General features: G+C 46.9%; 21 non-coding genes and 48 pseudogenes across 21 annotated transcripts; all 69 read left to right on the forward strand.

The window, feature by feature from the left end:
• The first annotated feature begins 75 nt into the window (after positions 1 to 75).
• Positions 76 to 350, forward strand: LOC149606582 (signal recognition particle RNA; annotated as a pseudogene).
• Positions 351 to 439: 89 nt separating this feature from the next.
• Positions 440 to 714, forward strand: LOC149606583 (signal recognition particle RNA; annotated as a pseudogene).
• Positions 715 to 803: 89 nt separating this feature from the next.
• LOC149606584 (signal recognition particle RNA) lies at positions 804 to 1,078 on the forward strand (annotated as a pseudogene).
• An 89-nt stretch (positions 1,079 to 1,167) lies between these two features.
• LOC149606585 (signal recognition particle RNA) lies at positions 1,168 to 1,467 on the forward strand. Its single transcript, XR_016377687.1, has one exon.
• Positions 1,468 to 1,556: 89 nt separating this feature from the next.
• LOC149606586 (signal recognition particle RNA) lies at positions 1,557 to 1,856 on the forward strand. The gene has a single exon (XR_016377474.1).
• Positions 1,857 to 1,945: 89 nt separating this feature from the next.
• Positions 1,946 to 2,220, forward strand: LOC149606587 (signal recognition particle RNA; annotated as a pseudogene).
• An 89-nt stretch (positions 2,221 to 2,309) lies between these two features.
• LOC149606588 (signal recognition particle RNA) lies at positions 2,310 to 2,583 on the forward strand (annotated as a pseudogene).
• A 90-nt stretch (positions 2,584 to 2,673) lies between these two features.
• LOC149606589 (signal recognition particle RNA) lies at positions 2,674 to 2,972 on the forward strand. Its single transcript, XR_016377697.1, has one exon.
• A 90-nt stretch (positions 2,973 to 3,062) lies between these two features.
• LOC149606590 (signal recognition particle RNA) lies at positions 3,063 to 3,361 on the forward strand. Its single transcript, XR_016377502.1, has one exon.
• A 90-nt stretch (positions 3,362 to 3,451) lies between these two features.
• Positions 3,452 to 3,725, forward strand: LOC149606591 (signal recognition particle RNA; annotated as a pseudogene).
• A 90-nt stretch (positions 3,726 to 3,815) lies between these two features.
• LOC149606592 (signal recognition particle RNA) lies at positions 3,816 to 4,089 on the forward strand (annotated as a pseudogene).
• A 90-nt stretch (positions 4,090 to 4,179) lies between these two features.
• LOC149606593 (signal recognition particle RNA) lies at positions 4,180 to 4,453 on the forward strand (annotated as a pseudogene).
• A 90-nt stretch (positions 4,454 to 4,543) lies between these two features.
• Positions 4,544 to 4,842, forward strand: LOC149606594 (signal recognition particle RNA). Its single transcript, XR_016377664.1, has one exon.
• Positions 4,843 to 4,932: 90 nt separating this feature from the next.
• On the forward strand, positions 4,933 to 5,231 carry LOC149606595 (signal recognition particle RNA). Its single transcript, XR_016377395.1, has one exon.
• Positions 5,232 to 5,321: 90 nt separating this feature from the next.
• LOC149606596 (signal recognition particle RNA) lies at positions 5,322 to 5,595 on the forward strand (annotated as a pseudogene).
• A 90-nt stretch (positions 5,596 to 5,685) lies between these two features.
• On the forward strand, positions 5,686 to 5,959 carry LOC149606597 (signal recognition particle RNA; annotated as a pseudogene).
• Positions 5,960 to 6,049: 90 nt separating this feature from the next.
• LOC149606598 (signal recognition particle RNA) lies at positions 6,050 to 6,323 on the forward strand (annotated as a pseudogene).
• Positions 6,324 to 6,413: 90 nt separating this feature from the next.
• On the forward strand, positions 6,414 to 6,687 carry LOC149606599 (signal recognition particle RNA; annotated as a pseudogene).
• Positions 6,688 to 6,777: 90 nt separating this feature from the next.
• Positions 6,778 to 7,051, forward strand: LOC149606600 (signal recognition particle RNA; annotated as a pseudogene).
• A 90-nt stretch (positions 7,052 to 7,141) lies between these two features.
• LOC149606601 (signal recognition particle RNA) lies at positions 7,142 to 7,415 on the forward strand (annotated as a pseudogene).
• Positions 7,416 to 7,505: 90 nt separating this feature from the next.
• On the forward strand, positions 7,506 to 7,779 carry LOC149606602 (signal recognition particle RNA; annotated as a pseudogene).
• A 90-nt stretch (positions 7,780 to 7,869) lies between these two features.
• On the forward strand, positions 7,870 to 8,143 carry LOC149606603 (signal recognition particle RNA; annotated as a pseudogene).
• A 90-nt stretch (positions 8,144 to 8,233) lies between these two features.
• Positions 8,234 to 8,507, forward strand: LOC149606604 (signal recognition particle RNA; annotated as a pseudogene).
• Positions 8,508 to 8,597: 90 nt separating this feature from the next.
• Positions 8,598 to 8,871, forward strand: LOC149606605 (signal recognition particle RNA; annotated as a pseudogene).
• A 90-nt stretch (positions 8,872 to 8,961) lies between these two features.
• On the forward strand, positions 8,962 to 9,235 carry LOC149606606 (signal recognition particle RNA; annotated as a pseudogene).
• A 90-nt stretch (positions 9,236 to 9,325) lies between these two features.
• LOC149606607 (signal recognition particle RNA) lies at positions 9,326 to 9,599 on the forward strand (annotated as a pseudogene).
• Positions 9,600 to 9,689: 90 nt separating this feature from the next.
• On the forward strand, positions 9,690 to 9,963 carry LOC149606608 (signal recognition particle RNA; annotated as a pseudogene).
• A 90-nt stretch (positions 9,964 to 10,053) lies between these two features.
• Positions 10,054 to 10,326, forward strand: LOC149606609 (signal recognition particle RNA; annotated as a pseudogene).
• A 91-nt stretch (positions 10,327 to 10,417) lies between these two features.
• LOC149606610 (signal recognition particle RNA) lies at positions 10,418 to 10,690 on the forward strand (annotated as a pseudogene).
• Positions 10,691 to 10,781: 91 nt separating this feature from the next.
• LOC149606611 (signal recognition particle RNA) lies at positions 10,782 to 11,054 on the forward strand (annotated as a pseudogene).
• A 91-nt stretch (positions 11,055 to 11,145) lies between these two features.
• Positions 11,146 to 11,418, forward strand: LOC149606612 (signal recognition particle RNA; annotated as a pseudogene).
• A 91-nt stretch (positions 11,419 to 11,509) lies between these two features.
• Positions 11,510 to 11,782, forward strand: LOC149606613 (signal recognition particle RNA; annotated as a pseudogene).
• Positions 11,783 to 11,873: 91 nt separating this feature from the next.
• LOC149606614 (signal recognition particle RNA) lies at positions 11,874 to 12,146 on the forward strand (annotated as a pseudogene).
• A 91-nt stretch (positions 12,147 to 12,237) lies between these two features.
• Positions 12,238 to 12,510, forward strand: LOC149606615 (signal recognition particle RNA; annotated as a pseudogene).
• A 91-nt stretch (positions 12,511 to 12,601) lies between these two features.
• LOC149606616 (signal recognition particle RNA) lies at positions 12,602 to 12,874 on the forward strand (annotated as a pseudogene).
• A 91-nt stretch (positions 12,875 to 12,965) lies between these two features.
• LOC149606617 (signal recognition particle RNA) lies at positions 12,966 to 13,238 on the forward strand (annotated as a pseudogene).
• A 91-nt stretch (positions 13,239 to 13,329) lies between these two features.
• LOC149606618 (signal recognition particle RNA) lies at positions 13,330 to 13,602 on the forward strand (annotated as a pseudogene).
• A 91-nt stretch (positions 13,603 to 13,693) lies between these two features.
• LOC149606619 (signal recognition particle RNA) lies at positions 13,694 to 13,989 on the forward strand. Its single transcript, XR_016377157.1, has one exon.
• Positions 13,990 to 14,082: 93 nt separating this feature from the next.
• Positions 14,083 to 14,355, forward strand: LOC149606620 (signal recognition particle RNA; annotated as a pseudogene).
• A 91-nt stretch (positions 14,356 to 14,446) lies between these two features.
• Positions 14,447 to 14,744, forward strand: LOC149606621 (signal recognition particle RNA). Its single transcript, XR_016377128.1, has one exon.
• Positions 14,745 to 14,835: 91 nt separating this feature from the next.
• Positions 14,836 to 15,133, forward strand: LOC149606622 (signal recognition particle RNA). Its single transcript, XR_016377611.1, has one exon.
• Positions 15,134 to 15,224: 91 nt separating this feature from the next.
• On the forward strand, positions 15,225 to 15,497 carry LOC149606623 (signal recognition particle RNA; annotated as a pseudogene).
• A 91-nt stretch (positions 15,498 to 15,588) lies between these two features.
• On the forward strand, positions 15,589 to 15,886 carry LOC149606624 (signal recognition particle RNA). Its single transcript, XR_016377111.1, has one exon.
• Positions 15,887 to 15,977: 91 nt separating this feature from the next.
• On the forward strand, positions 15,978 to 16,274 carry LOC149606625 (signal recognition particle RNA). Its single transcript, XR_016377676.1, has one exon.
• A 92-nt stretch (positions 16,275 to 16,366) lies between these two features.
• Positions 16,367 to 16,638, forward strand: LOC149606626 (signal recognition particle RNA; annotated as a pseudogene).
• Positions 16,639 to 16,730: 92 nt separating this feature from the next.
• LOC149606627 (signal recognition particle RNA) lies at positions 16,731 to 17,002 on the forward strand (annotated as a pseudogene).
• Positions 17,003 to 17,094: 92 nt separating this feature from the next.
• Positions 17,095 to 17,384, forward strand: LOC149606628 (signal recognition particle RNA). The gene has a single exon (XR_016377173.1).
• A 99-nt stretch (positions 17,385 to 17,483) lies between these two features.
• On the forward strand, positions 17,484 to 17,780 carry LOC149606629 (signal recognition particle RNA). The gene has a single exon (XR_016377624.1).
• A 92-nt stretch (positions 17,781 to 17,872) lies between these two features.
• LOC149606630 (signal recognition particle RNA) lies at positions 17,873 to 18,144 on the forward strand (annotated as a pseudogene).
• Positions 18,145 to 18,236: 92 nt separating this feature from the next.
• Positions 18,237 to 18,508, forward strand: LOC149606631 (signal recognition particle RNA; annotated as a pseudogene).
• A 92-nt stretch (positions 18,509 to 18,600) lies between these two features.
• On the forward strand, positions 18,601 to 18,872 carry LOC149606632 (signal recognition particle RNA; annotated as a pseudogene).
• Positions 18,873 to 18,964: 92 nt separating this feature from the next.
• LOC149606633 (signal recognition particle RNA) lies at positions 18,965 to 19,236 on the forward strand (annotated as a pseudogene).
• A 92-nt stretch (positions 19,237 to 19,328) lies between these two features.
• On the forward strand, positions 19,329 to 19,600 carry LOC149606634 (signal recognition particle RNA; annotated as a pseudogene).
• A 92-nt stretch (positions 19,601 to 19,692) lies between these two features.
• On the forward strand, positions 19,693 to 19,989 carry LOC149606635 (signal recognition particle RNA). Its single transcript, XR_016377152.1, has one exon.
• A 92-nt stretch (positions 19,990 to 20,081) lies between these two features.
• Positions 20,082 to 20,378, forward strand: LOC149606636 (signal recognition particle RNA). The gene has a single exon (XR_016377343.1).
• A 92-nt stretch (positions 20,379 to 20,470) lies between these two features.
• Positions 20,471 to 20,743, forward strand: LOC149606637 (signal recognition particle RNA; annotated as a pseudogene).
• A 91-nt stretch (positions 20,744 to 20,834) lies between these two features.
• LOC149606638 (signal recognition particle RNA) lies at positions 20,835 to 21,130 on the forward strand. Its single transcript, XR_016377178.1, has one exon.
• A 93-nt stretch (positions 21,131 to 21,223) lies between these two features.
• LOC149606639 (signal recognition particle RNA) lies at positions 21,224 to 21,521 on the forward strand. Its single transcript, XR_016377473.1, has one exon.
• Positions 21,522 to 21,612: 91 nt separating this feature from the next.
• LOC149606640 (signal recognition particle RNA) lies at positions 21,613 to 21,885 on the forward strand (annotated as a pseudogene).
• A 91-nt stretch (positions 21,886 to 21,976) lies between these two features.
• On the forward strand, positions 21,977 to 22,249 carry LOC149606641 (signal recognition particle RNA; annotated as a pseudogene).
• Positions 22,250 to 22,343: 94 nt separating this feature from the next.
• Positions 22,344 to 22,636, forward strand: LOC149606642 (signal recognition particle RNA). The gene has a single exon (XR_016377210.1).
• A 93-nt stretch (positions 22,637 to 22,729) lies between these two features.
• Positions 22,730 to 23,027, forward strand: LOC149606643 (signal recognition particle RNA). Its single transcript, XR_016377578.1, has one exon.
• Positions 23,028 to 23,118: 91 nt separating this feature from the next.
• Positions 23,119 to 23,391, forward strand: LOC149606644 (signal recognition particle RNA; annotated as a pseudogene).
• Positions 23,392 to 23,482: 91 nt separating this feature from the next.
• LOC149606645 (signal recognition particle RNA) lies at positions 23,483 to 23,755 on the forward strand (annotated as a pseudogene).
• A 91-nt stretch (positions 23,756 to 23,846) lies between these two features.
• LOC149606646 (signal recognition particle RNA) lies at positions 23,847 to 24,119 on the forward strand (annotated as a pseudogene).
• A 91-nt stretch (positions 24,120 to 24,210) lies between these two features.
• Positions 24,211 to 24,483, forward strand: LOC149606647 (signal recognition particle RNA; annotated as a pseudogene).
• A 91-nt stretch (positions 24,484 to 24,574) lies between these two features.
• LOC149606648 (signal recognition particle RNA) lies at positions 24,575 to 24,869 on the forward strand. The gene has a single exon (XR_016377204.1).
• Positions 24,870 to 24,962: 93 nt separating this feature from the next.
• Positions 24,963 to 25,235, forward strand: LOC149606649 (signal recognition particle RNA; annotated as a pseudogene).
• A 91-nt stretch (positions 25,236 to 25,326) lies between these two features.
• On the forward strand, positions 25,327 to 25,624 carry LOC149606650 (signal recognition particle RNA). Its single transcript, XR_016377432.1, has one exon.
• Positions 25,625 to 25,645: the final 21 nt, after the last annotated feature.

The raw sequence follows: 25,645 nt of genomic DNA on the forward strand, positions 1-25,645 counted from the left end.
CTTCAGATAGTGATTTTAACTTCAATGTTGTTATCCTTTCAAAGTTTGAATTGTTTTATTCGAGGTAACTTTGCAGCTGGGAGTTGTGGCGTTCCCCTGTAATCCAGCCCTTTGGAAGCTAGAATCGACGGAAGGTATGAGGTTGGGATTCCTGTAACTCAAGGACTTGTGTAGATCGGATGTCCGCGTTAAGCTGGGCGTTAATATGGTCGTCTTCAGGTAACAGATGGACCACCAGGTTGTTCTAAGGAGGGACAAAACGGCTCAGGGCGGTAACGCAGCATTCGGGATAGCGTCTGAGAGCGAGCTTCGAGTCACAACGCAACCAATACGACCGTACACGATTCTTATGTCAGTCTTTACACTTCAGATAGTGATTTTAACTTCAATGTTGTTATCCTTTCAAAGTTTGAATTGTTTTATTCGAGGTAACTTTGCAGCTGGGAGTTGTGGCGTTCCCCTGTAATCCAGCCCTTTGGAAGCTAGAATCGACGGAAGGTATGAGGTTGGGATTCCTGTAACTCAAGGACTTGTGTAGATCGGATGTCCGCGTTAAGCTGGGCGTTAATATGGTCGTCTTCAGGTAACTGATGGACCACCAGGTTGTTCTAAGGAGGGACAAAACGGCTCAGGGCGGTAACGCAGCATTCGGGATAGCGTCTGAGAGCGAGTTTCGAGTCACAACGCAACCAATACGACCGTACACGATTCTTATGTCAGTCTTTACACTTCAGATAGTGATTTTAACTTCAATGTTGTTATCCTTTCAAAGTTTGAATTGTTTTATTCGAGGTAACTTTGCAGCTGGGAGTTGTGGCGTTCCCCTGTAATCCAGCCCTTTGGAAGCTAGAATCGATGGACGGTATGAGGTTGGGATTCCTGTAACTCAAGAACTCCTGTAGATCGGACGTCCGCGATAAGCTGGGTGTTAGTATGGTCGTCTTCAGGTAACTGATGGACCACCAGGTTGTTCTAAGGAGGGACAAACCGGCTCAGGGCGGTAACGCAGCATTCGGGATAACGTCTGAGAGCGAGCTTCGAGTCGCAACGCAACCAATACGACCGTACACGATTCTTATGTCAGTCTTTACACTTCAGATAGTGATTTTAACTTCAATGTTGTTATCCTTTCAAAGTTTGAATTGTTTTATTCGAGGTAACTTTGCAGCTGGGAGTTGTGGCGTTCCCCTGTAATCCAGCCCTTTGGAAGCTAGAATCGATGGAAGGTATGTGGTTGGGATTCCTGTAACTCAAGGACTCCTGTAGATCGGACGTCCGCGATAAGCTGGGTGTTAATATGGTCGTCTTCATGTAACTGATGGACCACCAGGTTGTTCTAAGGAGGGACAAACCGGCTCAGGGCGGTAACGCAGCAGGCAAAAGTTCCCGCATTCGGCAGTGACGGGATAACGTCTGAGAGCGAGCTTCGAGTCACAACGCAACCAATACGACCGTACACAATTCTTATGTCAGTCTTTACACTTCAGATAGTGATTTTAACCTCAATGTTCTTATCCTTGCAAAGTTTGAAATATTTTATTCGAGATAACTTTGCAGCTGGGAGTTGTGGCGTGCTCCTGTAATCCAGCACTTTGGAAGCTAGAATCGATGGATGGTATGAGGTTGGGATTCCTGTGACTTATGGACTCGTGTAGATCGGACGTCCGCGTTAAGCTGGGTGTCAATGTGGTCGTCTTCAGGTAACTCATGGACCACCAGGTTGTTCTAAGGAGGGACAAACCGGCTCAGGGCGGTAACGCAGCAGGCAAAAGTTCCCGCATTCGGCAGTGACGGGATAACGTCTGAGAGCAAGCTTCGAGTCACAACGCAACCAATACGACCGTACACGATTCTTATGTCAGTCTTCACACTTCAGATAGTGATTTTAACTTCAATGTTGTTATCCTTTCAAAGTTTGAATTGTTTTATTCGAGGTAACTTTGCAGCTGGGAGTTGTGGCGTTCCCCTGTAATCCAGCCCTTTGGAAGCTAGAATCGACGGAAGGTATGAGGTTGGGATTCCTGTAACTCAAGGACTTGTGTAGATCGGATGTCCGCGTTAAGCTGGGCGTTAATATGGTCGTCTTCAGGTAACTGATGGACCACCAGGTTGTTCTAAGGAGGGACAAAACGGCTCAGGGCGGTAACGCAGCATTCGGGATAGCGTCTGAGAGCGAGTTTCGAGTCACAACGCAACCAATACGACCGTACACGATTCTTATGTCAGTCTTTACACTTCAGATAGTGATTTTAACTTCAATGTTGTTATCCTTTCAAAGTTTGAATTGTTTTATTCGAGGTAACTTTGCAGCTGGGAGTTGTGGCGTTCCCCTGTAATCCAGCCCTTTGGAAGCTAGAATCGATGGACGGTATGAGGTTGGGATTCCTGTAACTCAAGAACTCCTGTAGATCGGACGTCCGCGATAAGCTGGGTGTTAGTATGGTCGTCTTCAGGTAACTGATGGACCACCAGGTTGTTCTAAGGAGGGACAAACCGGCTCAGGGCGGTAACGCAGCATTCGGGATAACGTCTGAGAGCGAGCTTCGAGTCACAACGCAACCAATACGACCGTACACGATTCTTATGTCAGTCTTTACACTTCAGATAGTGATTTTAACTTCAATGTTGTTATCCTTTCAAAGTTTGAATTGTTTTATTCGAGGTAACTTTGCAGCTGGGAGTTGTGGCGTTCCCCTGTAATCCAGCCCTTTGGAAGCTAGAATCGATGGAAGGTATGTGGTTGGGATTCCTGTAACTCAAGGACTCCTGTAGATCGGACGTCCGCGATAAGCTGGGTGTTAATATGGTCGTCTTCATGTAACTGATGGACCACCAGGTTGTTCTAAGGAGGGACAAACCGGCTCAGGGCGGTAACGCAGCAGGCAAAAGTTCCCGCATTCGGCAGTGACGGGATAACGTCTGAGAGCGAGCTTCGAGTCACAACGCAACCAATACGACCGTACACAATTCTTATGTCAGTCTTTACACTTCAGATAGTGATTTTAACCTCAATGTTCTTATCCTTGCAAAGTTTGAAATATTTTATTCGAGATAACTTTGCAGCTGGGAGTTGTGGCGTGCTCCTGTAATCCAGCACTTTGGAAGCTAGAATCGATGGATGGTATGAGGTTGGGATTCCTGTGACTTATGGACTCGTGTAGATCGGACGTCCGCGTTAAGCTGGGTGTCAATGTGGTCGTCTTCAGGTAACTCATGGACCACCAGGTTGTTCTAAGGAGGGACAAACCGGCTCAGGGCGGTAACGCAGCAGGCAAAAGTTCCCGCATTCGGCAGTGACGGGATAACGTCTGAGAGCAAGCTTCGAGTCACAACGCAACCAATACGACCGTACACGATTCTTATGTCAGTCTTCACACTTCAGATAGTGATTTTAACTTCAATGTTGTTATCCTTTCAAAGTTTGAATTGTTTTATTCGAGGTAACTTTGCAGCTGGGAGTTGTGGCGTTCCCCTGTAATCCAGCCCTTCGGAAGCTAGAATCGATGGACGGTATGAGGTTGGGATTCCTGTAACTCAAGGACTTGTGTAGATCGGACGTCCGCGATAAGCTGGGTGTTAGTATGGTCGTCTTCAGGTAACTGATGGACCACCAGGTTGTTCTAAGGAGGGACAAACCGGCTCAGGGCGGTAACGCAGCATTCGGGATAACGTCTGAGAGCGAGCTTCGAGTCGCAACTTAACCAATACGACCGTACACGATTCTTATGTCAGTCTTTACACTTCAGATAGTGATTTTAACTTCAATGTTGTTATCCTTTCAAAGTTTGAATTGTTTTATTCGAGGTAACTTTGCAGCTGGGAGTTGTGGCGTTCCCCTGTAATCCAGCCCTTTGGAAGCTAGAATCGACGGAAGGTATGAGGTTGGGATTCCTGTAACTCAAGGACTTGTGTAGATCGGATGTCCGCGTTAAGCTGGGCGTTAATATGGTCGTCTTCAGGTAACTGATGGACCACCAGGTTGTTCTAAGGAGGGACAAAACGGCTCAGGGCGGTAACGCAGCATTCGGGATAGCGTCTGAGAGCGAGCTTCGAGTCACAACGCAACCAATACGACCGTACACGATTCTTATGTCAGTCTTTACACTTCAGATAGTGATTTTAACTTCAATGTTGTTATCCTTTCAAAGTTTGAATTGTTTTATTCGAGGTAACTTTGCAGCTGGGAGTTGTGGCGTTCCCCTGTAATCCAGCCCTTTGGAAGCTAGAATCGATGGACGGTATGAGGTTGGGATTCCTGTAACTCAAGGACTCCTGTAGATCGGACGTCCGCGATAAGCTGGGTGTTAGTTTGGTCGTCTTCAGGTAACTGATGGACCACCAGGTTGTTCTAAGGAGGGACAAACCGGCTCAGGGCGGTAACGCAGCATTCGGGATAACGTCTGAGAGCGAGCTTCGAGTCGCAACGCAACCAATACGACCGTACACGATTCTTATGTCAGTCTTTACACTTCAGATAGTGATTTTAACTTCAATGTTGTTATCCTTCCAAAGTTTGAATTGTTTTATTCGAGGTAACTTTGCAGCTGGGAGTTGTGGCGTTCCCCTGTAATCCAGCCCTTTGGAAGCTAGAATCGATGGAAGGTATGAGGTTGGGATTCCTGTAACTCAAGGACTCCTGTAGATCGGACGTCCGCGATAAGCTGGGTGTTAATATGGTCGTCTTCATGTAACTGATGGACCACCAGGTTGTTCTAAGGAGGGACAAACCGGCTCAGGGCGGTAACGCAGCAGGCAAAAGTTCCCGCATTCGGCAGTGACGGGATAACGTCTGAGAGCGAGCTTCGAGTCACAACGCAACCAATACGACCGTACACGATTCTTATGTCAGTCTTTACACTTCAGATAGTGATTTTAACCTCAATGTTCTTATCCTTGCAAAGTTTGAAATATTTTATTCGAGATAACTTTGCAGCTGGGAGTTGTGGCGTGCTCCTGTAATCCAGCCCTTTGGAAGCTAGAATCGATGGATGGTATGAGGTTGGGATTCCTGTGACTTATGGACTCGTGTAGATCGGACGTCCGCGTTAAGCTGGGTGTCAATGTGGTCGTCTTCAGGTAACTGATGGACCACCAGGTTGTTCTAAGGAGGGACAAACCGGCTCAGGGCGGTAACGCAGCAGGCAAAAGTTCCCGCATTCGGCAGTGACGGGATAACGTCTGAGAGCAAGCTTCGAGTCACAACGCAACCAATACGACCGTACACGATTCTTATGTCAGTCTTCACACTTCAGATAGTGATTTTAACTTCAATGTTGTTATCCTTTCAAAGTTTGAATTGTTTTATTCGAGGTAACTTTGCAGCTGGGAGTTGTGGCGTTCCCCTGTAATCCAGCCCTTTGGAAGCTAGAATCGATGGACGGTATGAGGATGGGATTCCTATAACTCAAGGACTCGTGTAGATCGGACGTCCGCGTTAAGCTGGGCGTTAATATGGTCGTCTTCAGGTAACTGATGGACCACCAGGTTGTTCTAAGGAGGGACAAAACTGCTCAGGGCGGTAACGCAGCATTCGGGATAGCGTCTGAGAGCGAGCTTCGAGTCACAACGCAACCAATACGACCGTACACGATTCTTATGTCAGTCTTTACACTTCAGAAAGTGATTTTAACTTCAATGTTGTTATCCTTTCAAAGTTTGAATTGTTTTATTCGAGCTAACTTTGCAGCTGGGAGTTGTGGCGTTCCCCTGTAATCCAGCCCTTTGGAAGCTAGAATCGATGGACGGAATGAGGTTGGGATTCCTGTAACTCAAGGACTTGTGTAGATCGGACGTCCGCAATAAGCTGGGTGTTAGTATGGTCGTCTTCAGGTAACTGATGGACCACCAGGTTGTTCTAAGGAGGGACAAACCGGCTCAGGGCGGTAACGCAGCATTCGGGATAACGTCTGAGAGCGAGCTTCGAGTCACAACGCAACCAATACGACCGTACACGATTCTTATGTCAGTCTTTACACTTCAGATAGTGATTTTAACTTCAATGTTGTTATCCTTTCAAAGTTTGAATTGTTTTATTCGAGGTAACTTTGCAGCTGGGAGTTGTGGCGTTCCCCTGTAATCCAGCCCTTTGGAAGCTAGAATCGACGGAAGGTATGAGGTTGGGATTCCTGTAACTCAAGGACTTGTGTAGTTCGGATGTCCGCGTTAAGCTGGGCGTTAATATGGTCGTCTTCAGGTAACTGATGGACCACCAGGTTGTTCTAAGGAGGGACAAAACGGCTCAGGGCGGTAACGCAGCATTCGGGATAGCGTCTGAGAGCGAGCTTCGAGTCACAACGCAACCAATACGACCGTACACGATTCTTATGTCAGTCTTTACACTTCAGATAGTGATTTTAACTTCAATGTTGTTATCCTTTCAAAGTTTGAATTGTTTTATTCGAGCTAACTTTGCAGCTGGGAGTTGTGGCGTTCCCCTGTAATCCAGCCCTTTGGAAGCTAGAATCGATGGACGGAATGAGGTTGGGATTCCTGTAACTCAAGGACTTGTGTAGATCGGACGTCCGCAATAAGCTGGGTGTTAGTATGGTCGTCTTCAGGTAACTGATGGACCACCAGGTTGTTCTAAGGAGTGACAAACCGGCTCAGGGCGGTAACGCAGCATTCGGGATAACGTCTGAGAGCGAGCTTCGAGTCGCAACTTAACCAATACGACCGTACACGATTCTTATGTCAGTCTTTACACTTCAGATAGTGATTTTAACTTCAATGTTGTTATCCTTTCAAAGTTTGAATTGTTTTATTCGAGGTAACTTTGCAGCTGGGAGTTGTGGCGTTCCCCTGTAATCCAGCCCTTTGGAAGCTAGAATCGACGGAAGGTATGAGGTTGGGATTCCTGTAACTCAAGGACTTGTGTAGATCGGATGTCCGCGTCAAGCTGGGCGTTAATATGGTCGTCTTCAGGTAACTGATGGACCACCAGGTTGTTCTAAGGAGGGACAAAACGGCTCAGGGCGGTAACGCAGCATTCGGGATAGCGTCTGAGAGCGAGCTTCGAGTCACAACGCAACCAATACGACCGTACACGATTCTTATGTCAGTCTTTACACTTCAGATAGTGATTTTAACTTCAATGTTGTTATCCTTTCAAAGTTTGAATTGTTTTATTCGAGGTAACTTTGCAGCTGGGAGTTGTGGCGTTCCCCTGTAATCCAGCCCTTTGGAAGCTAGAATCGACGGAAGGTATGAGGTTGGGATTCCTGTAACTCAAGGACTTGTGTAGATCGGACGTCCGCAATAAGCTGGGTGTTAGTATGGTCGTCTTCAGGTAACTGATGGACCACCAGGTTGTTCTAAGGAGTGACAAACCGGCTCAGGGCGGTAACGCAGCATTCGGGATAACGTCTGAGAGCGAGCTTCGAGTCGCAACTTAACCAATACGACCGTACACGATTCTTATGTCAGTCTTTACACTTCAGATAGTGATTTTAACTTCAATGTTGTTATCCTTTCAAAGTTTGAATTGTTTTATTCGAGGTAACTTTGCAGCTGGGAGTTGTGGCGTTCCCCTGTAATCCAGCCCTTTGGAAGCTAGAATCGACGGAAGGTATGAGGTTGGGATTCCTGTAACTCAAGGACTTGTGTAGATCGGATGTCCGCGTCAAGCTGGGCGTTAATATGGTCGTCTTCAGGTAACTGATGGACCACCAGGTTGTTCTAAGGAGGGACAAAACGGCTCAGGGCGGTAACGCAGCATTCGGGATAGCGTCTGAGAGCGAGCTTCGAGTCACAACGCAACCAATACGACCGTACACGATTCTTATGTCAGTCTTTACACTTCAGATAGTGATTTTAACTTCAATGTTGTTATCCTTTCAAAGTTTGAATTGTTCTATTCGAGGTAACTTTGCAGCTGGGAGTTGTGGCGTTCCCCTGTAATCCAGCCCTTTGGAAGCTAGAATCGACGGAAGGTATGAGGTTGGGATTCCTGTAACTCAAGGACTTGTGTAGTTCGGATGTCCGCGTTAAGCTGGGCGTTAATATGGTCGTCTTCAGGTAACTGATGGACCACCAGATTGTTCTAAGGAGGGACAAAACTGCTCAGGGCGGTAACGCAGCATTCGGGATAGCGTCTGAGAGCGAGCTTCGAGTCACAACGCAACCAATACGACCGTACACGATTCTTATGTCAGTCTTTACACTTCAGAAAGTGATTTTAACTTCAATGTTGTTATCCTTTCAAAGTTTGAATTGTTTTATTCGAGCTAACTTTGCAGCTGGGAGTTGTGGCGTTCCCCTGTAATCCAGCCCTTTGGAAGCTAGAATCGATGGACGGAATGAGGTTGGGATTCCTGTAACTCAAGGACTTGTGTAGATCGGACGTCCGCAATAAGCTGGGTGTTAGTATGGTCGTCTTCAGGTAACTGATGGACCACCAGGTTGTTCTAAGGAGGGACAAACCGGCTCAGGGCGGTAACGCAGCATTCGGGATAACGTCTGAGAGCGAGCTTCGAGTCACAACGCAACCAATACGACCGTACACGATTCTTATGTCAGTCTTTACACTTCAGATAGTGATTTTAACTTCAATGTTGTTATCCTTTCAAAGTTTGAATTGTTTTATTCGAGGTAACTTTGCAGCTGGGAGTTGTGGCGTTCCCCTGTAATCCAGCCCTTTGGAAGCTAGAATCGACGGAAGGTATGAGGTTGGGATTCCTGTAACTCAAGGACTTGTGTAGTTCGGATGTCCGCGTTAAGCTGGGCGTTAATATGGTCGTCTTCAGGTAACTGATGGACCACCAGGTTGTTCTAAGGAGGGACAAAACGGCTCAGGGCGGTAACGCAGCATTCGGGATAGCGTCTGAGAGCGAGCTTCGAGTCACAACGCAACCAATACGACCGTACACGATTCTTATGTCAGTCTTTACACTTCAGATAGTGATTTTAACTTCAATGTTGTTATCCTTTCAAAGTTTGAATTGTTTTATTCGAGCTAACTTTGCAGCTGGGAGTTGTGGCGTTCCCCTGTAATCCAGCCCTTTGGAAGCTAGAATCGATGGACGGAATGAGGTTGGGATTCCTGTAACTCAAGGACTTGTGTAGATCGGACGTCCGCAATAAGCTGGGTGTTAGTATGGTCGTCTTCAGGTAACTGATGGACCACCAGGTTGTTCTAAGGAGTGACAAAACGGCTCAGGGCGGTAACGCAGCATTCGGGATAACGTCTGAGAGCGAGCTTCGAGTCGCAACTTAACCAATACGACCGTACACGATTCTTATGTCAGTCTTTACACTTCAGATAGTGATTTTAACTTCAATGTTGTTATCCTTTCAAAGTTTGAATTGTTTTATTCGAGGTAACTTTGCAGCTGGGAGTTGTGGCGTTCCCCTGTAATCCAGCCCTTTGGAAGCTAGAATCGACGGAAGGTATGAGGTTGGGATTCCTGTAACTCAAGGACTTGTGTAGATCGGATGTTCGCGTTAAGCTGGGCGTTAATATGGTCGTCTTCAGGTAACTGATGGACCACCAGGTTGTTCTAAGGAGGGACAAAACGGCTCAGGGCGGTAACGCAGCATTCGGGATAGCGTCTGAGAGCGAGCTTCGAGTCACAACGCAACCAATACGACCGTACACGATTCTTATGTCAGTCTTTACACTTCAGATAGTGATTTTAACTTCAATGTTGTTATCCTTTCAAAGTTTGAATTGTTTTATTCGAGGTAACTTTGCAGCTGGGAGTTGTGGCGTTCCCCTGTAATCCAGCCCTTTGGAAGCTAGAATCGACGGAAGGTATGAGGTTGGGATTCCTGTAACTCAAGGACTTGTGTAGTTCGGATGTCCGCGTTAAGCTGGGCGTTAATATGGTCGTCTTCAGGTAACTGATGGACCACCAGGTTGTTCTAAGGAGGGACAAAACTGCTCAGGGCGGTAACGCAGCATTCGGGATAGCGTCTGAGAGCGAGCTTCGAGTCACAACGCAACCAATACGACCGTACACGAATCTTATGTCAGTCTTTACACTTCAGAAAGTGATTTTAACTTCAATGTTGTTATCCTTTCAAAGTTTGAATTGTTTTATTCGAGCAAACTTTGCAGCTGGGAGTTGTGGCGTTCCCCTGTAATCCAGCCCTTTGGAAGCTAGAATCGATGGACGGAATGAGGTTGGGATTCCTGTAACTCAAGGACTTGTGTAGATCGGACGTCCGCAATAAGCTGGGTGTTAGTATGGTCGTCTTCAGGTAACTGATGGACCACCAGGTTGTTCTAAGGAGGGACAAACCGGCTCAGGGCGGTAACGCAGCATTCGGGATAACGTCTGAGAGCAAAATTCGAGTCGCAACGCAACCAATACGACCGTACACGATTCTTATGTCAGTCTTTACACTTCAGATAGTGATTTTAACTTCAATGTTGTTATCCTTTCAAAGTTTGAATTGTTTTATTCGAGGTAACTTTGCAGCTGGGAGTTGTGGCGTTCCCCTGTAATCCAGCCCTTTGGAAGCTAGAATCGACGGAAGGTATGAGGTTGGGATTCCTGTAACTCAAGGACTTGTGTAGATCGGATGTCCGCGTTAAGCTGGGCGTTAATATGGTCGTCTTCAGGTAACTGACGGACCAGCAGGTTGTTCTAAGGAGGGACAAAACGGCTCAGGGCGGTAACGCAGCATTCGGGATAGCGTCTGAGAGCGAGCTTCGAGTCACAACGCAACCAATACGACCGTACACGATTCTTATGTCAGTCTTTACACTTCAGATAGTGATTTTAACTTCAATGTTGTTATCCTTTCAAAGTTTGAATTGTTTTATTCGAGGTAACTTTGCAGCTGGGAGTTGTGGCGTTCCCCTGTAATCCAGCCCTTTGGAAGCTAGAATCGATGGACGGTATGAGGTTGGGATTCCTGTAACTCAAGGACTTGTGTAGTTCGGATGTCCGCGTTAAGCTGGGCGTTAATATGGTCGTCTTCAGGTAACTGATGGACCACCAGGTTGTTCTAAGGAGGGACAAAACTGCTCAGGGCGGTAACGCAGCATTCGGGATAGCGTCTGAGAGCGAGCTTCGAGTCACAACGCAACCAATACGACCGTACACGATTCTTATGTCAGTCTTTACACTTCAGAAAGTGATTTTAACTTCAATGTTGTTATCCTTTCAAAGTTTGAATTGTTTTATTCGAGCTAACTTTGCAGCTGGGAGTTGTGGCGTTCCCCTGTAATCCAGCCCTTTGGAAGCTAGAATCGATGGACGGAATGAGGTTGGGATTCCTGTAACTCAAGGACTTGTGTAGATCGGACGTCCGCAATAAGCTGGGTGTTAGTATGGTCGTCTTCAGGTAACTGATGGACCACCAGGTTGTTCTAAGGAGGGACAAACCGGCTCAGGGCGGTAACGCAGCATTCGGGATAACGTCTGAGAGCAAAATTCGAGTCGCAACGCAACCAATACGACCGTACACGATTCTTATGTCAGTCTTTACACTTCAGATAGTGATTTTAACTTCAATGTTGTTATCCTTTCAAAGTTTGAATTGTTTTATTCGAGGTAACTTTGCAGCTGGGAGTTGTGGCGTTCCCCTGTAATCCAGCCCTTTGGAAGCTAGAATCGACGGAAGGTATGAGGTTGGGATTCCTGTAACTCAAGGACTTGTGTAGATCGGATGTCCGCGTTAAGCTGGGCGTTAATATGGTCGTCTTCAGGTAACTGACGGACCAGCAGGTTGTTCTAAGGAGGGACAAAACGGCTCAGGGCGGTAACGCAGCATTCGGGATAGCGTCTGAGAGCGAGCTTCGAGTCACAACGCAACCAATACGACCGTACACGATTCTTATGTCAGTCTTTACACTTCAGATAGTGATTTTAACTTCAATGTTGTTATCCTTTCAAAGTTTGAATTGTTTTATTCGAGGTAACTTTGCAGCTGGGAGTTGTGGCGTTCCCCTGTAATCCAGCCCTTTGGAAGCTAGAATCGATGGACGGTATGAGGTTGGGATTCCTGTAACTCAAGGACTTGTGTAGTTCGGATGTCCGCGTTAAGCTGGGCGTTAATATGGTCGTCTTCAGGTAACTGATGGACCACCAGGTTGTTCTAAGGAGGGACAAAACTGCTCAGGGCGGTAACGCAGCATTCGGGATAGCGTCTGAGAGCGAGCTTCGAGTCACAACGCAACCAATACGACCGTACACGATTCTTATGTCAGTCTTTACACTTCAGAAAGTGATTTTAACTTCAATGTTGTTATCCTTTCAAAGTTTGAATTGTTTTATTCGAGCTAACTTTGCAGCTGGGAGTTGTGGCGTTCCCCTGTAATCCAGCCCTTTGGAAGCTAGAATCGATGGACGGAATGAGGTTGGGATTCCTGTAACTCAAGGACTTGTGTAGATCGGACGTCCGCAATAAGCTGGGTGTTAGTATGGTCGTCTTCAGGTAACTGATGGACCACCAGGTTGTTCTAAGGAGGGACAAACCGGCTCAGGGCGGTAACGCAGCATTCGGGATAACGTCTGAGAGCAAAATTCGAGTCGCAACGCAACCAATACGACCGTACACGATTCTTATGTCAGTCTTTACACTTCAGATAGTGATTTTAACTTCAATGTTGTTATCCTTTCAAAGTTTGAATTGTTTTATTCGAGGTAACTTTGCAGCTGGGAGTTGTGGCGTTCCCCTGTAATCCAGCCCTTTGGAAGCTAGAATCGACGGAAGGTATGAGGTTGGGATTCCTGTAACTCAAGGACTTGTGTAGATCGGATGTCCGCGTTAAGCTGGGCGTTAATATGGTCGTCTTCAGGTAACTGACGGACCAGCAGGTTGTTCTAAGGAGGGACAAAACGGCTCAGGGCGGTAACGCAGCATTCGGGATAGCGTCTGAGAGCGAGCTTCGAGTCACAACGCAACCAATACGACCGTACACGATTCTTATGTCAGTCTTTACACTTCAGATAGTGATTTTAACTTCAATGTTGTTATCCTTTCAAAGTTTGAATTGTTTTATTCGAGGTAACTTTGCAGCTGGGAGTTGTGGCGTTCCCCTGTAATCCAGCCCTTTGGAAGCTAGAATCGATGGACGGTATGAGGTTGGGATTCCTGTAACTCAAGGACTTGTGTAGATCGGACGTCCGCGATAAGCTGGGTGTTAGTATGGTCGTCTTCAGGTAACTGATGGACCACCAGGTTGTTCTAAGGAGGGACAAACCGGCTCAGGGCGGTAACGCAGCATTCGGGATAACGTCTGAGAGCGAGCTTCGAGTCGCAACTTAACCAATACGACCGTACACGATTCTTATGTCAGTCTTTACACTTCAGATAGTGATTTTAACTTCAATGTTGTTATCCTTTCAAAGTTTGAATTGTTTTATTCGAGGTAACTTTGCAGCTGGGAGTTGTGGCGTTCCCCTGTAATCCAGCCCTTTGGAAGCTAGAATCGATGGACGGTATGAGGTTGGGATTCCTGTAACTCAAGAACTCCTGTAGATCGGACGTCCGCGATAAGCTGGGTGTTAGTATGGTCGTCTTCAGGTAACTGATGGACCACCAGGTTGTTCTAAGGAGGGACAAACCGGCTCAGGGCGGTAACGCAGCATTCGGGATAACGTCTGAGAGCGAGCTTCGAGTCGCAACGCAACCAATACGACCGTACACGATTCTTATGTCAGTCTTTACACTTCAGATAGTGATTTTAACTTCAATGTTGTTATCCTTTCAAAGTTTGAATTGTTTTATTCGAGGTAACTTTGCAGCTGGGAGTTGTGGCGTTCCCCTGTAATCCAGCCCTTTGGAAGCTAGAATCGATGGAAGGTATGTGGTTGGGATTCCTGTAACTCAAGGACTCCTGTAGATCGGACGTCCGCGATAAGCTGGGTGTTAATATGGTCGTCTTCATGTAACTGATGGACCACCAGGTTGTTCTAAGGAGGGACAAACCGGCTCAGGGCGGTAACGCAGCAGGCAAAAGTTCCCGCATTCGGCAGTGACGGGATAACGTCTGAGAGCGAGCTTCGAGTCACAACGCAACCAATACGACCGTACACAATTCTAATGTCAGTCTTTACACTTCAGATAGTGATTTTAACCTCAATGTTCTTATCCTTGCAAAGTTTGAAATATTTTATTCGAGATAACTTTGCAGCTGGGAGTTGTGGCGTGCTCCTGTAATCCAGCACTTTGGAAGCTAGAATCGATGGATGGTATGAGGTTGGGATTCCTGTGACTTATGGACTCGTGTAGATCGGACGTCCGCGTTAAGCTGGGTGTCAATGTGGTCGTCTTCAGGTAACTGATGGACCACCAGGTTGTTCTAAGGAGGGACAAACCGGCTCAGGGCGGTAACGCAGCATTCGGGATAACGTCTGAGAGCGAGCTTCGAGTCGCAACGCAACCAATACGACCGTACACGATTCTTATGTCAGTCTTTACACTTCAGATAGTGATTTTAACTTCAATGTTGTTATCCTTTCAAAGTTTGAATTGTTTTATTCGAGGTAACTTTGCAGCTGGGAGTTGTGGCGTTCCCCTGTAATCCAGCCCTTTGGAAGCTAGAATCGATGGAAGGTATGTGGTTGGGATTCCTGTAACTCAAGGACTCCTGTAGATCGGACGTCCGCGATAAGCTGGGTGTTAATATGGTCGTCTTCATGTAACTGATGGACCACCAGGTTGTTCTAAGGAGGGACAAACCGGCTCAGGGCGGTAACGCAGCAGGCAAAAGTTCCCGCATTCGGCAGTGACGGGATAACGTCTGAGAGCGAGCTTCGAGTCACAACGCAACCAATACGACCGTACACAATTCTTATGTCAGTCTTTACACTTCAGATAGTGATTTTAACCTCAATGTTCTTATCCTTGCAAAGTTTGAAATATTTTATTCGAGATAACTTTGCAGCTGGGAGTTGTGGCGTGCTCCTGTAATCCAGCACTTTGGAAGCTAGAATCGATGGATGGTATGAGGTTGGGATTCCTGTGACTTATGGACTCGTGTAGATCGGACGTCCGCGTTAAGCTGGGTGTCAATGTGGTCGTCTTCAGGTAACTCATGGACCACCAGGTTGTTCTAAGGAGGGACAAACCGGCTCAGGGCGGTAACGCAGCAGGCAAAAGTTCCCGCATTCGGCAGTGACGGGATAACGTCTGAGAGCAAGCTTCGAGTCACAACGCAACCAATACGACCGTACACGATTCTTATGTCAGTCTTCACACTTCAGATAGTGATTTTAACTTCAATGTTGTTATCCTTTCAAAGTTTGAATTGTTTTATTCGAGGTAACTTTGCAGCTGGGAGTTGTGGCGTTCCCCTGTAATCCAGCCCTTTGGAAGCTAGAATCGATGGACGGTATGAGGTTGGGATTCCTGTAACTCAAGGACTTGTGTAGATCGGACGTCCGCGATAAGCTGGGTGTTAGTATGGTCGTCTTCAGGTAACTGATGGACCACCAGGTTGTTCTAAGGAGGGACAAACCGGCTCAGGGCGGTAACGCAGCATTCGGGATAACGTCTGAGAGCGAGCTTCGAGTCGCAACGCAACCAATACGACCGTACACGATTCTTATGTCAGTCTTTACACTTCAGATAGTGATTTTAACTTCAATGTTGTTATCCTTTCAAAGTTTGAATTGTTTTATTCGAGGTAACTTTGCAGCTGGGAGTTGTGGCGTTCCCCTGTAATCCAGCCCTTTGGAAGCTAGAATCGATGGAAGGTATGAGGTTGGGATTCCTGTAACTCAAGGACTCCTGTAGATCGGACGTCCGCGATAAGCTGGGTGTTAATATGGTCGTCTTCATGTAACTGATGGACCACCAGGTTGTTCTAAGGAGGGACAAACCGGCTCAGGGCGGTAACGCAGCAGGCAAAAGTTCCCGCATTCGGCAGTGACGGGATAACGTCTGAGAGCGAGCTTCGAGTCACAACGCAACCAATACGACCGTACACGATTCTTATGTCAGTCTTTACACTTCAGATAGTGATTTTAACCTCAATGTTCTTATCCTTGCAAAGTTTGAAATATTTTATTCGAGATAACTTTGCAGCTGGGAGTTGTGGCGTGCTCCTGTAATCCAGCCCTTTGGAAGCTAGAATCGATGGATGGTATGAGGTTGGGATTCCTGTGACTTATGGACTCGTGTAGATCGGACGTCCGCGTTAAGCTGGGTGTTAATGTGGTCGTCTTCAGGTAACTGATGGACCACCAGGTTGTTCTAAGGAGGGACAAACCGGCTCAGGGCGGTAACGCAGCAGGCAAAAGTTCCCGCATTCGGCAGTGACGGGATAACGTCTGAGAGCAAGCTTCGAGTCACAACGCAAACAATACGACCGTACACGATTCTTATGTCAGTCTTCACACTTCAGATAGTGATTTTAACTTCAATGTTGTTATCCTTTCAAAGTTTGAATTGTTTTATTCGAGGTAACTTTGCAGCTGGGAGTTGTGGCGTTCCCCTGTAATCCAGCCCTTTGGAAGCTAGAATCGATGGACGGTATGAGGATGGGATTCCTATAACTCAAGGACTCGTGTAGATCGGACGTCCGCGTTAAGCTGGGCGTCAATATGGTCGTCTTCAGGTAACTGATGGACCACCAGGTTGTTCTAAGGAGGGACAAACCGGCTCAGGGCGGTAACGCAGCATTCGGGATAACGTCTGAGAGCGAGCTTCGAGTCACAACGCAATCAATACGACCGTACACGATTCTTATGTCAGTCTTTACACTTCAGATAGTGATTTTAACTTCAATGTTGTTATCCTTTCAAAGTTTGAATTGTTTTATTCGAGGTAACTTTGCAGCTGGGAGTTGTGGCGTTCCCCTGTAATCCAGCCCTTTGGAAGCTAGAATCGATGGACGGTATGAGGTTGGGATTCCTGTAACTCAAGGCCTTGTGTAGATCGGACGTTCGCGTTAATCTGGGCGTTAATATGGTCGTCTTCAGGTAACTGATGGACCACCAGGTTGTTCTAAGGAGGGACAAAACGGCTCAGGGCGGTAACGCAGCATTCGGGATAGCGTCTGAGAGCGAGCTTCGAGTCACAACGCAACCAATACGACCGTACACGATTCTTATGTCAGTCTTTACACTTCAGATAGTGATTTTAACTTCAATGTTGTTATCCTTTCAAAGTTTGAATTGTTTTATTCGAGGTAATTTTGCAGCTGGGAGTTGTGGCGTTCCCCTGTAATCCAGCCCTTTGGAAGCTAGAATCGATGGAAGGTATGAGGTTGGGATTCCTGTAACTCAAGGACTCCTGTAGATCGGACGTCCGCGATAAGCTGGGTGTTAATATGGTCGTCTTCATGTAACTGATGGACCACCAGGTTGTTCTAAGGAGGGACAAACCGGCTCAGGGCGGTAACGCAGCAGGCAAAAGTTCCCGCATTCGGCAGTGACGGGATAACGTCTGAGAGCGAGCTTCGAGTCACAACGCAACCAATACGACCGTTTACGATTCTTATGTCAGTCTTTACACTTCAGATAGTGATTTTAACCTCAATGTTCTTATCCTTGCAAAGTTTGAAATATTTTATTCGAGATAACTTTGCAGCTGGGAGTTGTGGCGTGCTCCTGTAATCCAGCCCTTTGGAAGCTAGAATCGATGGATGGTATGAGGTTGGGATTCCTGTGACTTATGGACTCGTGTAGATCGGACGTCCGCGTTAAGCTGGGTGTCAATGTGGTCGTCTTCAGGTAACTGATGGACCACCAGGTTGTTCTAAGGAGGGACAAACCGGCTCAGGGCGGTAACGCAGCAGGCAAAAGTTCCCGCATTCGGCAGTGACGGGATAACGTCTGAGAGCAAACTTCGAGTCACAACGCAACCAATACGACCGTACACGATTCTTATGTCAGTCTTCACACTTCAGATAGTGATTTTAACTTCAATGTTGTTATCCTTTCAAAGTTTGAATTGTTTTATTCGAGGTAACTTTGCAGCTGGGAGTTGTGGCGTTCCCCTGTAATCCAGCCCTTTGGAAGCTAGAATCGATGGACGGTATGAGGATGGGATTCCTATAACTCAAGGACTCGTGTAGATCGGACGTCCGCGTTAAGCTGGGCGTCAATATGGTCGTCTTCAGGTAACTGATGGACCACCAGGTTGTTCTAAGGAGGGACAAACCGGCTCAGGGCGGTAACGCAGCATTCGGGATAACGTCTGAGAGCGAGCTTCGAGTCACAACGCAACCAATACGACCGTACACGATTCTTATGTCAGTCTTTACACTTCAGATAGTGATTTTAACTTCAATGTTGTTATCCTTTCAAAGTTTGAATTGTTTTATTCGAGGTAACTTTGCAGCTGGGAGTTGTGGCGTTCCCCTGTAATCCAGCCCTTTGGAAGCTAGAATCGACGGAAGGTATGAGGTTGGGATTCCTGTAACTCAGGGACTTGTGTAGATCGGATGTCCGCGTTAAGCTGGGCGTTAATATGGTCGTCTTCAGGTAACTGATGGACCACCAGGTTGTTCTAAGGAGGGACAAAACGGCTCAGGGCGGTAACGCAGCATTCGGGATAGCGTCTGAGAGCGAGCTTCGAGTCACAACGCAACCAATACGACCGTACACGATTCTTATGTCAGTCTTTACACTTCAGATAGTGATTTTAACTTCAATGTTGTTATTCTTTCAAAGTTTGAATTGTTTTATTCGAGGTATCTTTGCAGCTGGAAGTTGTGGCGTTCCCCTGTAATCCAGCCCTTTGGAAGCTAGAATCGATGGACGGTATAAGGTTGGGATTCCTGTAACTCAAGGACTTGTGTAGATCGGACGTCCGCGTTAAGCTGGGCGTTAATATGGTCGTCTTCAGGTAACTGATGGACCACCAGGTTGTTCTAAGGAGGGACGAAACGGCTCAGGGCGTTAACGCAGCATTCGGGATAGCGTCTGAGAGCGAGCTTCTAGTCACAACGCAACCAATACGACCGTACACGATTCTTATGTCAGTCTTTACACTTCAGATAGTGATTTTAACTTCAATGTTGTTATCCTTTCAAAGTTTGAATTGTTTTATTCGAGGTAACTTTGCAGCTGGGAGTTGTGGCGTTCCCCTGTAATCCAGCCCTTTGGAAGCTAGAATCGACGGAAGGTATGAGGTTGGGATTCCTGTAACTCAGGGACTTGTGTAGATCGGATGTCCGCGTTAAGCTGGGCGTTAATATGGTCGTCTTCAGGTAACTGATGGACCACCAGGTTGTTCTAAGGAGGGACAAAACGGCTCAGGGCGGTAACGCAGCATTCGGGATAGCGTCTGAGAGCGAGCTTCGAGTCACAACGCAACCAATACGACCGTACACGATTCTTATGTCAGTCTTTACACTTCAGATAGTGATTTTAACTTCAATGTTGTTATTCTTTCAAAGTTTGAATTGTTTTATTCGAGGTATCTTTGCAGCTGGAAGTTGTGGCGTTCCCCTGTAATCCAGCCCTTTGGAAGCTAGAATCGATGGACGGTATAAGGTTGGGATTCCTGTAACTCAAGGACTTGTGTAGATCGGACGTCCGCGTTAAGCTGGGCGTTAATATGGTCGTCTTCAGGTAACTGATGGACCACCAGGTTGTTCTAAGGAGGGACGAAACGGCTCAGGGCGTTAACGCAGCATTCGGGATAGCGTCTGAGAGCGAGCTTCTAGTCACAACGCAACCAATACGACCGTACACGATTCTTATGTCAGTCTTTACACTTCAGATAGTGATTTTAACTTCAATGTTGTTATCCTTTCAAAGTTTGAATCGTTTTATTCGAGGTAACTTTGCAGCTGGGAGTTGTGGCGTTCCCCTGTAATCCAGCCCTTTGAGAGCTAGAATCGATGGACGGTATGAGGTTGGGATTCCTGTAACTCATGGACTCGTGTAGATCGGACGTCCGCGATAAGCTGGGTGTCAATATGGTCGTCTTCAGGTAGGTCATGGACAACCAGGTTGTTCTAAGGAGGGACAAAACGGCTCAGGGCGGTAACGCAGCAGGCAAAAGTTCCCGCATTCGGCAGTGACGGGATAACGTCTGAGAGCGAGCTTCGAGTCACAACGCAACCAATACGACCGTACACGATTCTTATGTCAGTCTTTACACTTCAGATAGTGATTTTAACCTCAATGTTCTTATCCTTGCAAAGTTTGAAATATTTTATTCGAGATAACTTTGCAGCTGGGAGTTGTGGCGTGCTCCTGTAATCCAGCCCTTTGGAAGCTAGAATCGATGGATGGTATGAGGTTGGGATTCCTGTGACTCATGGACTCGTGTAGATCGGACGTCCGCGTTAAGCTGGGTGTCAATATGGTCGTCTTCAGGTAACTGATGGACCACCAGGTTGTTCTAAGGAGGGACAAACCGGCTCAGGGCGGTAACGCAGCAGGCAAAAGTTCCCGCATTCGGCAGTGACGGGATAACGTCTGAGAGCGAGCTTCGAGTCACAACGCAACCAATACGACCGTACACGATTCTTATGTCAGTCTTTACGCTTCAGATAGTGATTTTAACTTCAATGTTGTTATCCTTTCAAAGTTTGAATTGTTTTATTCGAGGTAACTTTGCAGCTGGGAGTTGTGGCGTTCCCCTGTAATCCAGCCTTTTGGAAGCTAGAATCGATGGACGGTATGAGGTTGGGATTCCTGTAACTCAAGGACTTGTGTAGATAGGACGTCCGCGTTAAGCTGGGCGTTAATATGGTCGTCTTCAGGTAACTGATGGACCACCAGGTTGTTCTAAGGAGGGACAAACCGGCTCAGGGCGGTAACGCAGCATTCGGGATAGCGTCTGAGAGCGAGCTTCGAGTCACAACGCAACCAATACGACCGTACACGATTCTTATGTCAGTCTTTACACTTCAGATAGTGATTTTAACTTCAATTTTGTTATCCTTTCAAAGTTTGAATTGTTTTATTCGAGGTAACTTTGCAGCTGGGAGTTGTGGCGTTCCCCTGTAATCCAGCCCTTTGGAAGCTAGAATCGATGGACGGTGTGAGGTTGGGATTCCTGTAACTCAAGGACTCGTGTAGATCGGACGTCCGCGATAAGCTGGGTGTCAATATGGTCGTCTTCAGGTAGCTCATGGACCACCAGGTTGTTCTAAGGAGGGACAAAACGGCTCAGGACGGTAACGCAGCAGGAAAAAGTTACCGCATTCGGCAGTGACGGGATAACGTCTGAGAGCGAGCTTCGAGTCACAACGCAACCAATGCGACCGTACACGATTCTTATGTCAGTCTTTACACTTCAGATAGTGATTTTAACCTCAATGTTCTTCTCCTTGCAAAGTTTGAAATATTTTATTCGAGATAACTTTGCAGCGGGGAGTTGTGGCGAGCTCCTGTAATCCAGCCCTTTGGAAGCTAGAATCGATGGATGGTATGAGGTTGGGATTCCTGTGACTCATGGACTCGTGTAGATCGGACGTCCGCGTTAAGCTGAGTGTCAATATGGTTGTCTTCAGGTAACTGATGGACCACCAGGTTGTTCTAAGGAGGGACAAAACGGCTCAGGGCGGTAACGCAGTAGGCAAAAGTTCCCGCATTCGGCAGTGTCGGGATAACGTCTGAGAGCGAGCTTCGAGTCACAACGCAACCAATACGACCGTACACGATTCTTATGTCAGTCTTTACACTTCAGATAGTGATTTTAACTTCAATGTTGTTATCCTTTCAAAGTTTGAATTGTTTTATTCGAGGTAATTTTGCAGCTGGGAGTTGTGGCGTTCCCCTTTAATCCAGCCCTTTGGAAGCTAGAATCGACGGAAGGTATGAGGTTGGGATTCCTGTAACTCAAGGACTTGTGTAGATCGGATGTCCGCGTTAAGCTGGGCGTTAATATGGTCGTCTTCAGGTAACTGATGGACCACCAGGTTGTTCTAAGGAGGGACAAAACGGCTCAGGGCGGTAACGCAGCATTCGGGATCGCGTCTGAGAGCGAGCTTCGAGTCACAACGCAACCAATACGACCGTACACGATTCTTATGTCAGTCTTTACACTTCAGATAGTGATTTTAACTTCAATGTTGTTATCCTTTCAAAGTTTGAATTGTTTTATTCGAGGTAATTTTGCAGCTGGGAGTTGTGGCGTTCCCCTGTAATCCAGCCTTTTGGAAGCTAGAATCGATGGACGGTATGAGGTTGGGATTCCTGTAACTCAAGGACTTGTGTAGATAGGACGTCCGCGTTAAGCTGGGCGTTAATATGGTCGTCTTCAAGTAACTGATGGACCACCAGGTTGTTCTAAGGAGGGACAAACCGGCTCAGGGCGGTAACGCAGCATTCGGGATAGCGTCTGAGAGCGAGCTTCGAGTCACAACGCAACCAATACGACCGTACACGATTCTTATGTCAGTCTTTACACTTCAGATAGTGATTTTAACTTCAATTTTGTTATCCTTTCAAAGTTTGAATTGTTTTATTCGAGGTAACTTTGCAGCATGGAGTTTTGGCGTTCCCCTGTAATCCAGCCCTTTGGAAGCTAGAATCGATGGACGGTATGAGGTTGGGATTCCTGTAACTCAAGCACTCGTGTAGATCGGACGTCTGCGACAAGCTGGGTGTCAATGTGGTCGTCTTCAGGTGGCTCATGGACCACCAGGTTGTTCTAAGGAGGGACAAAACGGCTCAGGACGGTAACGCAGCAGGAAAAAGTTACCGCATTCGGCAGTGACGGGATAACGTCTGAGAGCGAGCTTCGAGTCACAACGCAACCAATGCGACCGTACACGATTCTTATGTCAGTCTTTACACTTCAGATAGTGATTTTAACCTCAATGTTCTTCTCCTTGCAAAGTTTGAAATATTTTATTCGAGATAACTTTGCAGCGGGGAGTTGTGGCGAGCTCCTGTAATCCAGCCCTTTGGAAGCTAGAATCGATGGATGGTATGAGGTTGGGATTCCTGTGACTCATGGACTCGTGTAGATCGGACGTCCGCGTTAAGCTGAGTGTCAATAAGGTCGTCTTCAGGTAACTGATGGACCACCAGGTTGTTCTAAGGAGGGACAAAACGGCTCAGGGCGGTAACGCAGTAGGCAAAAGTTCCCGCATTCGGCAGTGTCGGGATAACGTCTGAGAGCGAGCTTCGAGTCACAACGCAACCAATACGACCGTACACGATTCTTATGTCAGTCTTTACACTTCAGATAGTGATTTTAACTTCAATGTTGTTATCCTTTCAAAGTTTGAATTGTTTTATTCGAGGTAATTTTGCAGCTGGGAGTTGTGGCGTTCCCCTGTAATCCAGCCCTTTGGAAGCTAGAATCGACGGAAGGTATGAGGTTGGGATTCCTGTAACTCAAGGACTTGTTTAGATCGGATGTCCGCGTTAAGCTGGGCGTTAAAATGGTCGTCTTCAGGTAACTGATGGACCACCAGGTTGTTCTAAGGAGGGACAAAACGGCTCAGGGCGGTAACGCAGCATTCGGGATAGCGTCTGAGAGCGAGCTTCGAGTCACAACGCAACCAATACGACCGTACACGATTCTTATGTCAGTCTTTACACTTCAGATAGTGATTTTAACTTCAATGTTGTTATCCTTTCAAAGTTTGAATTGTTTTATTCGAGGTATCTTTGCAGCTGGAAGTTGTGGCGTTCCACTGTAATCCAGCCCTTTGGAAGCTAGAATCGATGGACGGTATGAGGTTGGGATTCCTGTAACTCAAGGACTTGTGTAGATCGGATGTCCGCGTTAAGCTGGGCGTTAATATGGTCGTCTTCAGGTAACTGATGGACCACCAGGTTGTTCTAAGGAGGGACAAAACGGCTCAGGGCGGTAACGCAGCATTCGGGATAGCGTCTGAGAGCGAGCTTCGAGTCACAACGCAAACAATACGACCGTACACGATTCTTATGTCAGTCTTTACACTTCAGATAGTGATTTTAACTTCAATGTTGTTATCCTTTCAAAGTTTGAATTGTTTTATTCGAGGTATCTTTGCAGCTGGAAGTTGTGGCGTTCCCCTGTAATCCAGGCCTTTGGAAGCTAGAATCGATGGACGGTATAAGGTTGGGATTCCTGTAACTCAAGGAGTTGTGTAGATCGGACGTCCGCGTTAAGCGGGGCGTTAATATGGTCGTCTTCAGGTAACTGATGGACCACCAGGTTGTTCTAAGGAGGGACTAAACGGCTCAGGGCGGTAACGCAACATTCGGGATAGCGTCTGAGAGCGAGCTTCGAGTCACAACGCAACCAATACGACCGTACACGATTCTTATGTCAGTCTTTACACTTCAGATAGTGATTTTAACTTCAATGTTGTTATCCTTTCAAAGTTTGAATTGTTTTATTCGAGGTATCTTTGCAGCTGGAAGTTGTGGCGTTCCCCTGTAATCCAGGCCTTTGGAAGCTAGAATCGATGGACGGTATAAGGTTGGGATTCCTGTAACTCAAGGAGTTGTGTAGATCGGACGTCCGCGTTAAGCGGGGCGTTAATATGGTCGTCTTCAGGTAACTGATGGACCACCAGGTTGTTCTAAGGAGGGACGAAACGGCTCAGGGCGGTAACGCAGCATTCGGGATAGCGTCTGAGAGCGAGCTTCGAGTCACAACGCAACCAATACGACCGTACACGATTCTTATGTCAGTCTTTACACTTCAGATAGTGATTTTAACTTCAATGTTGTTATCCTTTCAAAGTTTGAATTGTTTTATTCGAGGTAACTTTGCAGCTGGGAGTTGTGGCGTTCCCCTGTAATCCAGCCCTTTGAGAGCTAGAATCGATGGACGGTATGAGGTTGGGATTCCTGTAACTCATGGACTCGTGTAGATCGGACGTCCGCGATAAGCTGGGTGTCAATATGGTCGTCTTCAGGTAGCTCATGGACCACCAGGTTGTTCTAAGGAGGGACAAAACGGCTCAGGGCGGTAACGCAGCAGGCAAAATTACCGCATTCGGCAGTGACGGGATAACGTCTGAGAGCGAGCTTCGAGTCACAACGCAACCAATGCGACCGTACACGATTCTTATGTCAGTCTTTACACTTCAGATAGTGATTTTAACATCAATGTTCTTATCCTTGCAAAGTTTGAAATATTTTATTCGAGATAACTTTGCAGCTGGGAGTTGTGGCGAGCTCCTGTAATCCAGCCCTTTGGAAGCTAGAATCGATGGATGGTATGAGGTTGGGATTCCTGTGACTCATGGACTCGTGTAGATCGGACGTCCGCGTTAAGCTGGGTGTCAATATGGTCGTCTTCAGGTAACTGATGGACCACCAGGTTGTTCTAAGGAGGGACAAACCGGCTCAGGGCGGTAACGCAGCATTCGGGATAACGTCTGAGAGCGAGCTTAGAGTCAAAACGCAACCAATACGACCGTACACGATTCTTATGTCAGTCTTTACACTTCAGATAGTGATTTTAACTTCAATGTTGTTATCCTTTCAAAGTTTGAAATATTTTATTCGAGATAACTTTGCAGCTGGGAGTTGTGGCGTGCTCCTGTAATCCAGGCCTTTGGAAACTAGAATCGATGGATGGTATGAGGTTGGGATTCCTGTGACTCATGGACTCGTGTAGATCGGACGTCCGCGTTAAGCTGGGTGTCAATATGGTCGTCTTCAGGTAACTGATGGACCACCAGGTTGTTCTAAGGAGGGACAAACCGGCTCAGGGCGGTAACGCAGCAGGCAAAAGTTCCCGCATTCGGCAGTGACGGGATAACGTCTGAGAGCGAGCTTCGAGTCACAACGCAACCAATACGACCGTACACGATTCTTATATCAGTCTTTACACTTCA

This window comes from Phalangium opilio, unplaced genomic scaffold (genome assembly GCF_054372755.1).
Source record: "Phalangium opilio isolate 3A_F unplaced genomic scaffold, DU_Popi_V2 ptg000352l_1, whole genome shotgun sequence".
Taxonomy (NCBI): Eukaryota; Metazoa; Arthropoda; class Arachnida; order Opiliones; family Phalangiidae; genus Phalangium; species Phalangium opilio.